Source organism: Perognathus longimembris, chromosome 15 (genome assembly GCF_023159225.1).
Source record: "Perognathus longimembris pacificus isolate PPM17 chromosome 15, ASM2315922v1, whole genome shotgun sequence".
NCBI lineage: Eukaryota > Metazoa > Chordata > Mammalia > Rodentia > Heteromyidae > Perognathus > Perognathus longimembris.
The window spans coordinates 43,221,754-43,235,113 of NC_063175.1; the positions used below are offsets into that span (position 1 = coordinate 43,221,754).

The 13,360-nt window shown below is 36.6% G+C and overlaps 1 protein-coding gene across 1 annotated transcript in view; it reads left to right on the forward strand.

Annotated features, from left to right (window-relative positions):
• The window catches only part of Dcc (DCC netrin 1 receptor), a 961,067-nt gene that overhangs the window by 285,035 nt on the left and 662,672 nt on the right, over positions 1 to 13,360 (forward strand). The gene's annotated exons all lie outside the window — the stretch shown is intronic.

Below are 13,360 nucleotides of genomic sequence, written 5' to 3' on the forward strand. Positions count from 1 at the left end.
GCTGCCAATAATGGCACTGACGTTTCAATTTTGACTCTGTGCAGAAAAATTACCTTTATGACTGAGAAACATTTTGTGATTTTTTTCCCAAAGCTCACCCAGCAGGGTCTTTAAAATTATTCTTTGTTTCCTTCCAGGTTTTCCATCGAAACAATGATTACATTTCATTACAGAACTGATATTTATCATTAGCTGAGTGACCCCTACTGGGGAGGCTTAAGATAATCATCTTTACATTGAAAGTTTGGTGTTTCCACAAAAAAAGAGTTTGCACCTCAAATGAAAGTTCCTCCTAACCCAGGGTCATTGGTTTTTCTCATCAGTCACCAGATCTTTTCACTGGAAATTTTCAGGGGGACCCTGTTTCCCTCAGGAGGGAGCAGACCTTGGCACATGACGTAAAGTGCTACCATTCAAAGAGGAATTAACACAGTTTTCCTGATATGTGTTTGCTTCCCCATGTCCTCAGCTCTTTTCTGTGCTATTCACCAAGCGACATTTCTTCATCTGTTTCTAGTATGCCTTTATTTAAAAAAAAAGAATCAGAAGGCGCAGATGATGCCATTTTCTATCAGAACTTTCTTCTCTCACCACAATAGCATGGTTCAGGATCATATGCTAGCCTTTCTCTCATCCCATTTGCAGAGCTAAACTGTTGAAAGAGAAGTCAACACCCCACAGAGCCAAGGCCTTGTCTTATTGTGTTCATGAATATTCCACGAGCCAGATGCACTTTTGTCAATGTGCATGCTTCCATTTACATATTGCCCCACAAGTGTTTAAACTATTCCCATCTACATTGCAGGCCACTCTGCTAAAACAAATACATTTAGATAAAGCAGTGAATTATACCCTCAACCCAACTTGAATCTTCATGTGCAAAGAAAACAGCAATGCTTTCACTGTGTTGATGTTTCAGGATATCCAAGGATAATGACAGAAAATAGGTGTTAGAGGATCTCTGATTTGCTAGAACTAACCTATCATATTAAATAATTACAAGAAAAAGTGAATAATTATAAAAATAGCGTGGGTCTCTATGTATATTTACATTTTAATTTGTAGACTAGTCAACCATAAGGCATCAACAGGTAAATCTTAATTAACTAGAATCTCAATTAACTAATGTTTCTCTGTAAATTCAATTTTAATGGAAAATCAGTGGAGGGGGAAATTTTGAACAAGACAATAAGCACAAAATTATTTGTCTCCTTACCTCCCTTTCTCCTTCTCTGTTCTACTTTTTGCTTCTTTCTCTCTTCCCCTTTCCTTCTTCTCTTCCTTCTTTCTTTCATCCCTCCCTCCTTCCCCTCCTTCTGTCCTTCCTTTTTCTCTTCCTCACTCCTTCCTTTCCTCCCTGGCCATCTTTTCCTAGTGAAGAAGACTTTAAATTTCTTAACAGTTGCACTTAACGTAATGTATTCTGTCTTTAGAATGTGGTAAAATCTTTCTGACTGTTCCATGTAATGATACTTCTCTAACTCTGAGTAGATAAAATAGGTTAAAGAAATTTTTCCCCCTATGGGTTAGAAAAAAGATAGTGGTAATTGTTATATGACAAAAGATTCTCCCAATTTTAAAGTAAAGTCAAGACTTCATTTAGATTTCACCAAGTTATCATTAAAGTCTTCTCTCTGTTTAAAGTTCAGTCTAGAATCTCAGATTGTTTTTCTTTGCTATGCCTCTTTAGCCTTCTTCGGTGATGATTTGTTTAGCTTTGTAGATTATTTTTAAATCTCCTCTTCTTGATCTTGTTGGTTTTAAAGGGTACATTCTGTTTAGAATCCATTTGCTCTATGAAGACAAATAGTAGAGAATGAAGTCTTTCTTATAATCTACCAGCAAAAGGACAAGTTATCATTACGATTTGTCACTAATGATGTTAATCTTTATCACTTACAGAAGTGTTTGCCAATATTCTCCAGAATAGAATTATTATTTTTTTTCTCTTTCCATACTCTAGTGTTTGAAAGTGGGTCACTGATATATCTCACACTGAAAAAGTGATGAGATAACCCCAGTTACAAGATGTGGGAGAGATACACCTTGATGGCTAGAAAGGAGTAGACAGGCAAATGCTGTATCCAGGTTTGGATCCCATTTGTTTCTTCATGGAGATTCCTGGAAAAAGGAATATTTCCCTCTTGACAGCTGACAGAACAAGAGCAAACCAACTCCACAAGATTGAGAAAACTCATCTACAGAGGTTTTTTTTAATTGATTTTTCATAGCCATAGGTAATGATGATACCAGGTTCTTGGAAATAGTGAGTTCTGGGTTCCACAGCTAAAGACGAATTCAGTTCTAGTAGCAATAGACAGCAGGACCATTGGCATGTCTCATCTGTAGGTAAACTTATCTAAAGAGCCAAGATTAGAATGTTCCACATGGGTAACACAGCTTTCTACAAAGAACAGATCTTGCTTGTGTCATACTTGCTAATTCAATATTGACTCAAGCAAATCCAAGCCCACAGCCAAGCAGGAGGTATTCTGTTAACTGCACACACTGCTTCAGTGAAACACGACAAAGCCTCCTTCTACAAAGAAACTTGGAAAATGTAGCTATATGTAGTTGGGGAGGAGGAGATGTTTGACATCTTTAAATTGATAACCTAGAAGAGCTGTTGGTATAGATTTTAGTCTAAGCTAGAAGGCCTGAGAATCAGGAACATGAAGGGCAAATTAATATTAGTATTTTAAGTCAAGTAGTCAGACAAGAAAGACAGTTGAATCTTCTTCAATTTAGTCCCTCACCAGATTTCATTCTGTTCAGCCATACTGCAGTGGGTGACCTGTTTTATGCAGACCACTAATTCAAAGCTCACCTCTTTCAGAAGTGCCTTTGTATACAAACCCACAAATAGTGCTTCATCGACACTTGGACATTCTATCATCCAGTCAAGCTGACATACAAAATTCCATCACAGAAACGCAAGGGAATGGCTTACTAGAATCTGTCTTACATAAATCCTTACATTTGCACAGCAATTAACTAATTTTACTCTCAGTAGATGACAAATAAGTTACAATTTAGGACCTTTTCCATTGTACCAGAGTCTAGCCAAGAAATGTATTTTATTCTTTTATCATGTTTACTGAAGCTATAGATACGCTGCTTCAGAAAAGGTTTTTAGCAACAGGGGTTGACACAGGAAGAACTTTCAACTTCCCCTTTTTGATAATTAGTGAATATAGTGAACAGTGTTGAACATTTTACTAGTTTAATATGTTAAAAATGGAGAAAACAATTAGTATAGCATTAATTAGTCTATGTATCATCTCTAGCTTTTTGACTGGGTAGCTGGATAACTTTCTACAAATGATTTATCCCTTGGGCCTTGCTTTAGTCTTAAATGGTCAATCGCCTTTAAATGTTAATTCACCCAGAAAGCCCTGTGAAATATTCTTTATTAGATTATGTCTTTTCTGTTAGCAACCCTTTCATTTAAAAGTACAAGCTTGAGATATCCAGGTAGATTCAAGAATGGAAAAATTAGCAGAGGTAGTGCTTCACAGGGATAAGACCCCATGGAAGTAGAAAGGGATTCAAGTCAATTCTCTTCCTATTTGCAGAATTTATGACCCTATTCCATAAAAGACTGTAAGGAATCCATCACCAGACACTTAGAGATGATGAAGACTTTCAGCAAAGTAGCAGACTACAAAATCAGCACACAAAAAATTGGTAGGATAGGAAGGAAATCAGGAAAAAGCATCGCTGTTCAACATATATGTATAAAAAAAAGCTTGACCAGGCAGTGAACTTGAACTTGAACCTGACCTGGGTACAAATAAGCCCTAGCTCTAATCAATGAAATGATTTCTACCACCGTTATTTCTGCTACTTACTTTTCAAATGAGTAAATGGAAACCGACACTTTTTGAGTCATGTGTCTCTGTGGAAGCACAGTCATTACTCCATGCCAAGTGTAGTGTAATTCCGCAGTGGCTTGCTGTGTTTTACTGCTTTCTTTTGGGGTTTCTTTCTGTTGGAAGCTGGCACAGCTTAATTCACAGAGATCAGAAGATAGAGGCAGATGTATTTTACTCACCCAATGATGTTTTTTTTTCTTAGAGGTGTTTCCTGGCATGAATTAAAACCATTGGGCGGTTATAAATTCTATCCATTGCACTAGACTGTTAAATACCTTGAGAACAGAGGCACCCTTTTGGATGTCTTTGTTTTTCCCAAGCATTTACTGTAGAAACTTGAACACAATACGTCCTCTAAAACTTTTTAATGTAGAAAGAGCTCCAAATAACAGAATGATGCAACAATAAATTTCCACAATGGACATTACATAATCCACATGACTTATGGGTGGTCTTTCCTTATTTCCTAATGCAAGGGTTATAAAAATCTATTCTTTGTTTAAAAAATATTGTAAAGGTGATGTACAGAGAGGTTACAGTTACCTGAGTCAGGTGATGACTACTTTTCCTTTTCAACAGTGTTACTCCCTCATTCATTCTCTTCGGTTCCCCCTTCCTGTTTTAGCCCATCCCCCAACTGCATAGTTCATTTCCAACATAGTGTCTAGTGGGTTTCACTCCTGAAATTCTGTTCTTAAATGAATTAATCACAAAGACTGCCCACCCTCTCTCTCATCCAGGTGACTCATTAGAGCTAATTCACCAATGGTAGAAGAAACATGGCCCCATAATTAGAAGGAAGTAGACATACACTTAAAAAAGGAGGTAAAAGGTAAATATGGAAAAGTCTGTATTTGATTCTGTTCAAAGGCTCAGAAAACTTGCTGGAGACTTCAGAGTCCATGCAACAGCAAAAAGTGAGAGCAATAGGTGCTATGTAGTTGGGTTGCTCTGCAATACTGCTTCTTTTTCTAATGATTATACTCTTTTTGGTATTATTTAAATGGAACTTAGTAATTCATCTGTCCTGTCCTCTTTCCACAAATTTAACTCAGCCTTCATTGGGGAAAAAAAAAAATCTTTTTTTTTTCTTTTTTGGTAATGAAACCACTAACAACAACTTCCCATGACAGCTGAAAGATGGAACCTCTCCCTCCCTTCTCCTGCCCCACCTTTCTTTCTTCCCTTTTCCTTTCCCTCCCTCCCTCCATCTCATTTTATTTCTGAAAATATAGAATAGAAAAAAAAATATCCCTGCCTGAAGAAGTGCTGCACTGTGTTGTTTTTGATTTTCCACATGAAGGAATCCTATTTAAGCACAGAAGGGCCTAAGTTACGCTGGCTTCTTGTTGAGCCAGTATGTTAATACTTTTTCTCCTACAACTTTTTCTCCTGATCAGCAGCAATTATTACAGCCACTGGCACACTCCAGAATTCTGAAAACAAATAAATCATGCACTTTCTAAAGTAAGGCTTAGACTAAATATACGACAAATAAAAGGCAGGCATTGACTACAGGCATTACCTTCTAGTAGAAATGTGTCTATAAACTACACATATGAGCAGAATAGGCTGACAGTGATAGAGACAGCATGTCACACCTCAAAAGGACCACATATTCTCGGTTACATTGATGAACATTTGCCTTTTAGACGGACACCAAAACTTCACTCTCCTCCTCAAGTCCCCTACCTGCTGGAATCTCTGGCATTATGGCAAGATTAATGTCAAAAAACACACAAAAGGCAGAAGACAAATAGTGCTTCTGGCATCTTCTTGGTTGGGTCTTCTGGGATGATCTGTAATCATTCTTCACCTTAGAAATCAGCCCTCATGCTCTTCAGAGCAGTATTGAAACTCCTGGGCCCTGTAGGTTTTGTCTCTTCCATTGTTTATAAAAGCTCATTTGTTTTGTCATTAATTTTAATAGGGATTTAAAGGAGTCTTTTTTGTTGTTGTTGTTCTTGCTGCTTTTGATTTTAAATTTTGGAGAAAATAAAGGAGAGTACTCAAAAGAGAAAACAAACTCTGACTCATATGATTTATTTGTGGGTCAGCAGTGTTAAAATGTTTTCTGTTTTATGTGTAAGAAGCTTAAAAAATAAATTATTGTCCTTGTTTTTGTTCATGCTCTAAACTGTCAATGTGGAAAGGGATGTTAAGAGAAAATCATTATCATCTCTGTGTGTTTACAAAGAACATGCATGACTATATACACGTGCAGTCAGAAAAGTAGTTTTTTAAGAATTCTATGCCATGAAAGATTTAATTAACCTTTTCACTAGGAAACCAATTCTGCTCACTGCCTTCATTATCCCTGTTTTCTGTTTCCATCCTGTGTCTCTCACACTTTTTTCCTTTCCTCTTTTATTCCCGTCTCCTTCCTACCCATTCTTCCATCAATGATTCTTTTGTTAAAATTTCCAGCTGGCATTGCTGCATCTTACACCCTTCCACCTCCAACAGCAACCACCTTCCTTCCACACTCCAGATTTAGCTCTTACGAGCTTAACTGCATCCTCCATTCCTTCTACATTTTTAATTGGCAAAAGGAAAAATACATAGAGTGTCCCTGAAGTATACAATCCACTGAAAACTTTGCTAGTATACTGAGGATAAAGCTTTGAAATAGCATCTATCCCACCGGCATTAACACTTTGACACAAATGTTCCATGAGAACAAAGGCAAGGGAAATCCACTATAAGGAGCAACATGTATTGAATGGTGTCAGGAAGGACTTTATTACTATAATTACCATGATCATTAGACTATTATTATTTATGTTTTCATATTAAGTTTCAGATAATAAAACAAAAGACCTAGGACTATAGGAAATGAAAGCTCTTAGCTAGCACTTGGACGGTGCAATTGCTTGTAGATCAGCTTTGTATTTTTTGATAATGTGCTCATTTTCAAGCAAACTTCCAGGAGTTATCCTTTTGTTGTTGTTAATGACTTGTGGCTGTTTCCCTCCCTACATTTCTCTCTAATCTGTTTTGAAAAGAGAGTGAGGATATATATTAATATGTAATGCTTGGACTTGTTGGTTGCTAGGTAACAGAATAGTGTGAGGGAAGCAGGGCTCATAGTATCTCTGAGCAGAAATGAAGAAATCTGCACGGGAGAGGAGTCTTCTGAAATTCTTTGCATTTTTTGCTGAACTAACCAGAATTATTGTTGCATGACCAAGTACCACTTAACTTTATGGAACTTCCTGGCAGTTTTAGTTTAATCATGGCTGTAAAGAATTCATAAGTCTTTCTTGGTTATTGCTACAAGATGGTGTGGTGGGTATACTTCACTAAATCAAAACTTCGTGATCCAGGATCCTGACCTTCCCAGGTTATATTACAGTTTATCTTATTAGTTACTTTAACTGAGGTGTTAATTACTGATGTCCTGCATTCTGGTAGTATTTAAAAATCCTTTTATTTTTAATCAATCATTTTATAGAGCGAGAATTTGAGTTAACATTGCCCTTGTATTTCACCACTAAAAGTTATCCACAGATACCTTCACTCCTGATCAAAATAAATGCATTATGCAAAAATCTTATGTCAAGGTTAGAGTGAGGTAGATGAATGTGGAAAACATGTCCCAGCAAAGAGAAAGCATCCTGACTTCCCAAGTGGAGAGAGAGCATGAGCACACACATACACCATGCTAATCGTTTAAGCAAAACCTAATGAGAATGTCTCTAGAGCCCAGCTGGAGCAGCAATCAAACAGGGCTCCAGGAGCTAGCTGATATTACAGGATGCATTTCCTAGGGACAGAGGCTAGTGATCATTGCTGCCTCCCCAAGTCTACTTGTACTCCTCCATTAACAAAATAACTACTTTGGAAGGAGGTCTTCCTTGATTTCTTTATCTTAGTGAGTTTCTCTGTTACATCTTCTCCCTGTTCCTTATGCCTTTCCTTCAGGTGACACCTCTCAGTTTATAATGATGTATTAAACAATATGATCTCATACTTTCCTTATAATGTGTACATTTCTCCATCATTATACTCACCTCTCACAAGGCAGTGACACAGGATTGTGTTCTCTTTGCCCCCATAGAACATATACTTGCTTGCACACAACACTCACCTAGCAAACGTGAACTTCTAAGTCATGTCAGGTAGGGAGCTGCCTTCCTGCTACCATAGGAAGAACAGTGGCCACACCTGTAAGTCCCTCTCTTGAGCATTGCTCAAGTACACTGCCATTTCTACCTCAATAGATTTAAGCATTTGACTCCTATCTATAACATGATAGAGTACACACTTAGATGAATCCTATAAATACATCAATGCAAAGAGTAAATACTAGTTAGATTTTGCATGGACCACACTAGAGTCTGAAGCCGTAAGTGAATTACTGTAGATGGAGGAAGAGTGGTGATGTTTCCTAGTGCTCTCTCCTCAACCTAAACCATCTCATTTAATTGCTACCCCAACAGTGTGATGATGGCATCCTATGAGTGTCATTACTGAGAAAACAACACCAAGTTCTAGACTAGATGCACCATATTTTCTAAGCTCCCTGTTAGTGATCAGCAAACCTGCATGTGTACCCCAAGTCAGTTTTTCCCTCAAGAATCTATTTTATTTCCACCACTACACATTTCCTCTCATCATCATTTAGTATCTGAAATCCTTATGACCTTGATTATTTTCAGAGTTCACATTTGCTGATCAGCTTCCATGATATCTGGGAGATGATGGGCCCCTTGAAAACACACAAAATATTTTAATTATATTCATTTATTTGAGTGGTAACTCCAAAATTTCCTTATTGTGAATAGGGTAGTTGCAGAGGAAGTTGACAAATTGTCTGGATGGATTAGTTGTTTGGGGAAGAAATCAGGCTTTAATGCCTCCTTGAAGTAAAGAACATTTCCAATTTGTCTCTTTCATTAGCATATGTTAAATATTGTGGAGTTGCTGCTAATTCTGACTTCTTTTGGGGAGCACCCTAGGGGTTCCCCTAGTAGTTGACTAGAAATGAATGCACTTGGATGAAATTACAATTAAGCCTTCCTTTCAGCCAATCTGTGCAGTAAAGTGATTACAATGTGAAGAGACAGTAGGCTTAAGTGCCACTTTTGTGTTGCTTCTAATATGAAAAACTTGACTCCTCTCCCAGTTTCAAAATAGGAGTGTCCCTCCCACCCCCCAAGAAAGTGGTTCCAGTCATTGTTATAAAGTATTTCAGGGTTAATTTTGCCCCACTTAAATCTAGAGGGTTAATAAATGTTTTTAATATAGTTTATTCTAGAAGCTTTGGAAATTTAAGCAACTTAATTTGTACTAAAAGCATTTAGCCTTGTGAAAGCCACACCCAAACTGCCATTGCTAACTGTATAGGCAGAGAGGGCAATTTGCTAATGGGGCTCCATGTATGGCAGTCTATGGATTACCTAAGTTTACCCAGTTTGCTCATACAGGCACTTCCAGATATGAACCAGTCAATGTGAAATGTTGAATGGATCTTAACTCAATAAAAGCAAACATTACCTCCTTAGGTGTAAGTAAACAGGCTGGTCACATCAAAGTGACATTCTCCCTGTAGAACTGTCATTGCTGATACAGAACTGAATAGAACAAGGGAAACAAAAAGTCTTGATTTTCATGAAACAAACATTAATCAGACAAGGACTTGCAGGCAAATACAGCCACCAGTCAGGACCAATGGAATGGGAAGGTAGCCTGGTATATTCAGGGAGCATGAAGAATGGTAGTGGGCTTCGAGAACCAAGAACTACAAAACACAAGAAAGATAAAAAGAAAGCAGAAACTAGAACCTGTGGAAATGGAGCATTCATGTACTTGTTTTCAATAGACACCAATTATTTTCTATGAGGTGTTATTCTGGGGGTAGAGAAGTAGCCCCAAATAGAAAAAGTCTTAGAAACACAGATAATTAAAACCAAATACGTAAGAACAGAAGGTATCAGGTAGTAACATGTTAAAAAATGTACTCACTGCCTTACAGATGAATCTGTAACCCATCTGTACCACACTTTGACAATAAAGAAAAAAGTTTAATAAAAAATAAAAATGTAGAAAAAAAGAAAAGAAAATATTTCAGTGAGATACAGACATCAGACACCAAGGAAGGTAGTAATTTATAGAGGATATGGGAGCATATAGAAAGGTATACAAAGGTATACAAAGGTAAACAAAGTAGCCCAGAGCAAGTGTTTTAGACTTTCTCTTTAATAGCAAGTGCTAAATCATTAGAAGGTTTTGGGTAAAGAGCTGATATGTTTAGGGATCATACTGAAAGATGATATAATTTGTGGTCATCACATTTTGTCATTGTGACAAAATAAGAAAACACATTGAAAAGAGGAAAGATTCATTTTGAGTTAAGGGATTTTTGAGTGTTAGGTTAAAGTTGTTTGGTTCCATTGCTTCTGGATCTATGGCAGGGATGGTATGATAAGGCAAAATGAATGAACTCACTCAGACAAGGGGCAGATAGAGTGAGAGGTGAAGGGCCCTGAGTAGAGACACACCTTTCAGAGTCTTGTCTCCATGGATCTGTGCCTTCCAACAAAGCCATACACCCCATAATGCCCATTCCATTATGAACTCACCAATGGATTGATCCATTAATGGGTGACATTCATATAATCCGTTTAGCCCACCACAGCATTATCAACTGGGAAACTATTCTTCAATATGATATTCCACATTTTATGGAAAGCCACTTAGTACCTAAACCATAATACCGGTGTCAAGTTATAAAAGAAGTTGAGCATGGAAATGACAAAGAGGCAAATGACATGGGCAATTGTTGCTAGGAGATATGATAGTTCCAGCAAAACAGGCAAACCAAGAGTAAGAAAAAAAAAAATATATATATATGGTCTTTACCTGTTTTACTTGGAGACATTTTTCTGTTTCTGGACTTCTTCAAAAAGTCTGTAATGATTCCACTATTTTCTACTCTTCAAAGGCTCTGAAGAAAAAAATACAATGTGTTACATCACAGAATGGGTAAACTGTCATTACTCTTCAGTGGGTAGGTGAAGCACTACAAATCTTTTTGTATAGTAGAAAATAGGCATACACTTATTCTTCTAAGATTCCAGAATGAATATGTAGACAGTATAAAAGAATCTTCGGTATAAATTATTTTATAATTTAGTGTATGAATACGATTTGGTATAAATTATTATAATGAACTCCACTGACAAATATCTATATTCTAGTAGTATCTAAACCATGGATGATTTAACCATATATTAAGTTTGAGTGTGGAGCTAATGTTCCAGATCCAGAGTTTCATCCTTCCAAAGCTCCCTGTTTAAGATTCCTACAAGATCCTCAATGACAGAAAGGAGAGAAAATGTTATCTTCAGATGTCCAGGTGTCTTGTAACATCCCTTTGTAGAACCCATGAATAGAACTCCCTCTTTTGAGTCTGGATAATGCAAGTCTATTGTCTTATGTAGATAGAAGTCTCTCCTTACCATTAGTTTTTATGGTACCCATTACCTCTTCATCAGACATGGTCCAAATTAATAAACTGAAAATTTCAGAAACAATGTGTAAGTTGTAAGTTGTATGCCTTTCTGAATAGTTTGATGAAATCCTCTGCATCCTCCTTTCTGCCCAAGGTCTGCATCATCCCTTTGTCCCGTGTGTCTTTGCTGTATGTGTTACCTGCACGTTGATTTCTGAGCCACCATCTTGATTGTCAGAACATCTGTTGCACTATCACAAGCAGAGCTTGTGTTAAGCAGCCCTTTTGTAGTAGTCTAACACAAAGTCCCAGGGCATACACCATACACTTCAATTCATTTTATCCTACTGGCATTGTATCATCTCGCATCATCACAGGAAGGGTTGATATAGTATAATAATGTGGGAAGGGGGAGAGAATGTGAGAAAGAGAAATCATGATTTTGATTATTATAAACATTAGTTCAAATATTAGTTATTGATGCTAATCTCTTACTAAGCCTAATTTATAAATTAAACCTTATAACAGATATGTGTAAATCCAGAAAAACTATCAATGGAGGAGATTGAAGAAGAAAGACTTCAGAAGGAGCCAGGTCCTGGGCAAAAAAATGAGACGTTTAGGTGGAAAATAAAAAGCATGGAGGGCTGCAGTGAGAACACTTTCCTAGCAAACTCAAGGGCCTCAGTTCAAACCTTAATACTGTAAAATAAATAACAAAAAAAAATAAAAATAAAAAAGAAAGGATGAAACAAAAGGAAAATTCACAAAGTTCCATATGTAAAAATAACTATTGTAATTCTGACATGTAGTTTATATTGTTGCATTTAATACAATAGATGATGGAATCTCTAATTACTAATTATAAATTTAGTAAATTTGTCAGGAAACATATATAATGCTCATCCTAGTGTATTACTTTGTTTCTAATAGGGTTTATCACTTTGCTGTGTTGATTTTAATGAAACTCAAAAACAAATGAACACAAGACATTTTATTACTTTGTCTTGTCAATGGGTGTTTTTGTGACTCCCTCTTGCCTACTTATTAAAATAAACATTTTGGATAGATTGGTTTATTAGCTTTGTGGCAAGGGTACAATCCATGGATATCTGACCTTTGTTAATCATTATGTGGTCAAATGGAATTAAAGCACACAGACAGAAGCCATGAATACCATTTGGAGTTCGTAAGTTTGATGGAATCACAACCAGTAATTTTAAAATGTGACTGAATTCTTCCCACAATTAAAATCTTTCATTATGCTACTTCAAAGCTAATTTCTTTCTTGTTTTTCTGAATAGTTGCTTCCATTAATCTCACTCTAGGTAATGATGGTAATGATACAATTATATGTAATCATCGCCTGAATTCAATATGCAACACATCAGTTCCTTTGTGTAGTGATTGTACAGCTCTCGGCAATTCTTGGATTTGGAAAGCTTCCATTCTGTCATGGCAAGATCAGATTCAAAAGTCTCTGACATTTTGCATAACATCAGTCAATCGAGTATTCCAACTGTCCCTTGTAGTGATTGGGCAATCTCACCCATCAGGTTGGTGCCTGTGGAAACTAGGAATGAAAGCAAGAGGCAGGGTAAGCAGGGCTTGCTATTTACATGTTTCCAAAGCACTTACAAATATTCAGAAAAGGAAAATAAGTACAAGAACTTTGTAAAAGACCTTCAAGTGTGCAGGTGGCTAATCTGCTTAAACTACTAATGACACAAATCACAAACTAAGTGAATGTATTATAGTTTTATGCCAATTGAAGTTGTCAGAAATTTAAATCTATTTACCTAGCATGTACAGCGAGTCTTGCTAGTAGTTATTCAGTATGATCAATTCCTTAAAGTTCTAATAGGTAGATGTATATTTCTAACTCTTTTTTTCTCACAAAGCTGAGTAGTTGTGATTTTCTTCTTAGTGTTTTAAAGAATAATTGTGTGCCAGATGCTTGTTTATTCAACAGAGTCCATTAAGATATAATACTATTTATATATTCTGACACACTAGAATTAAACCTGTC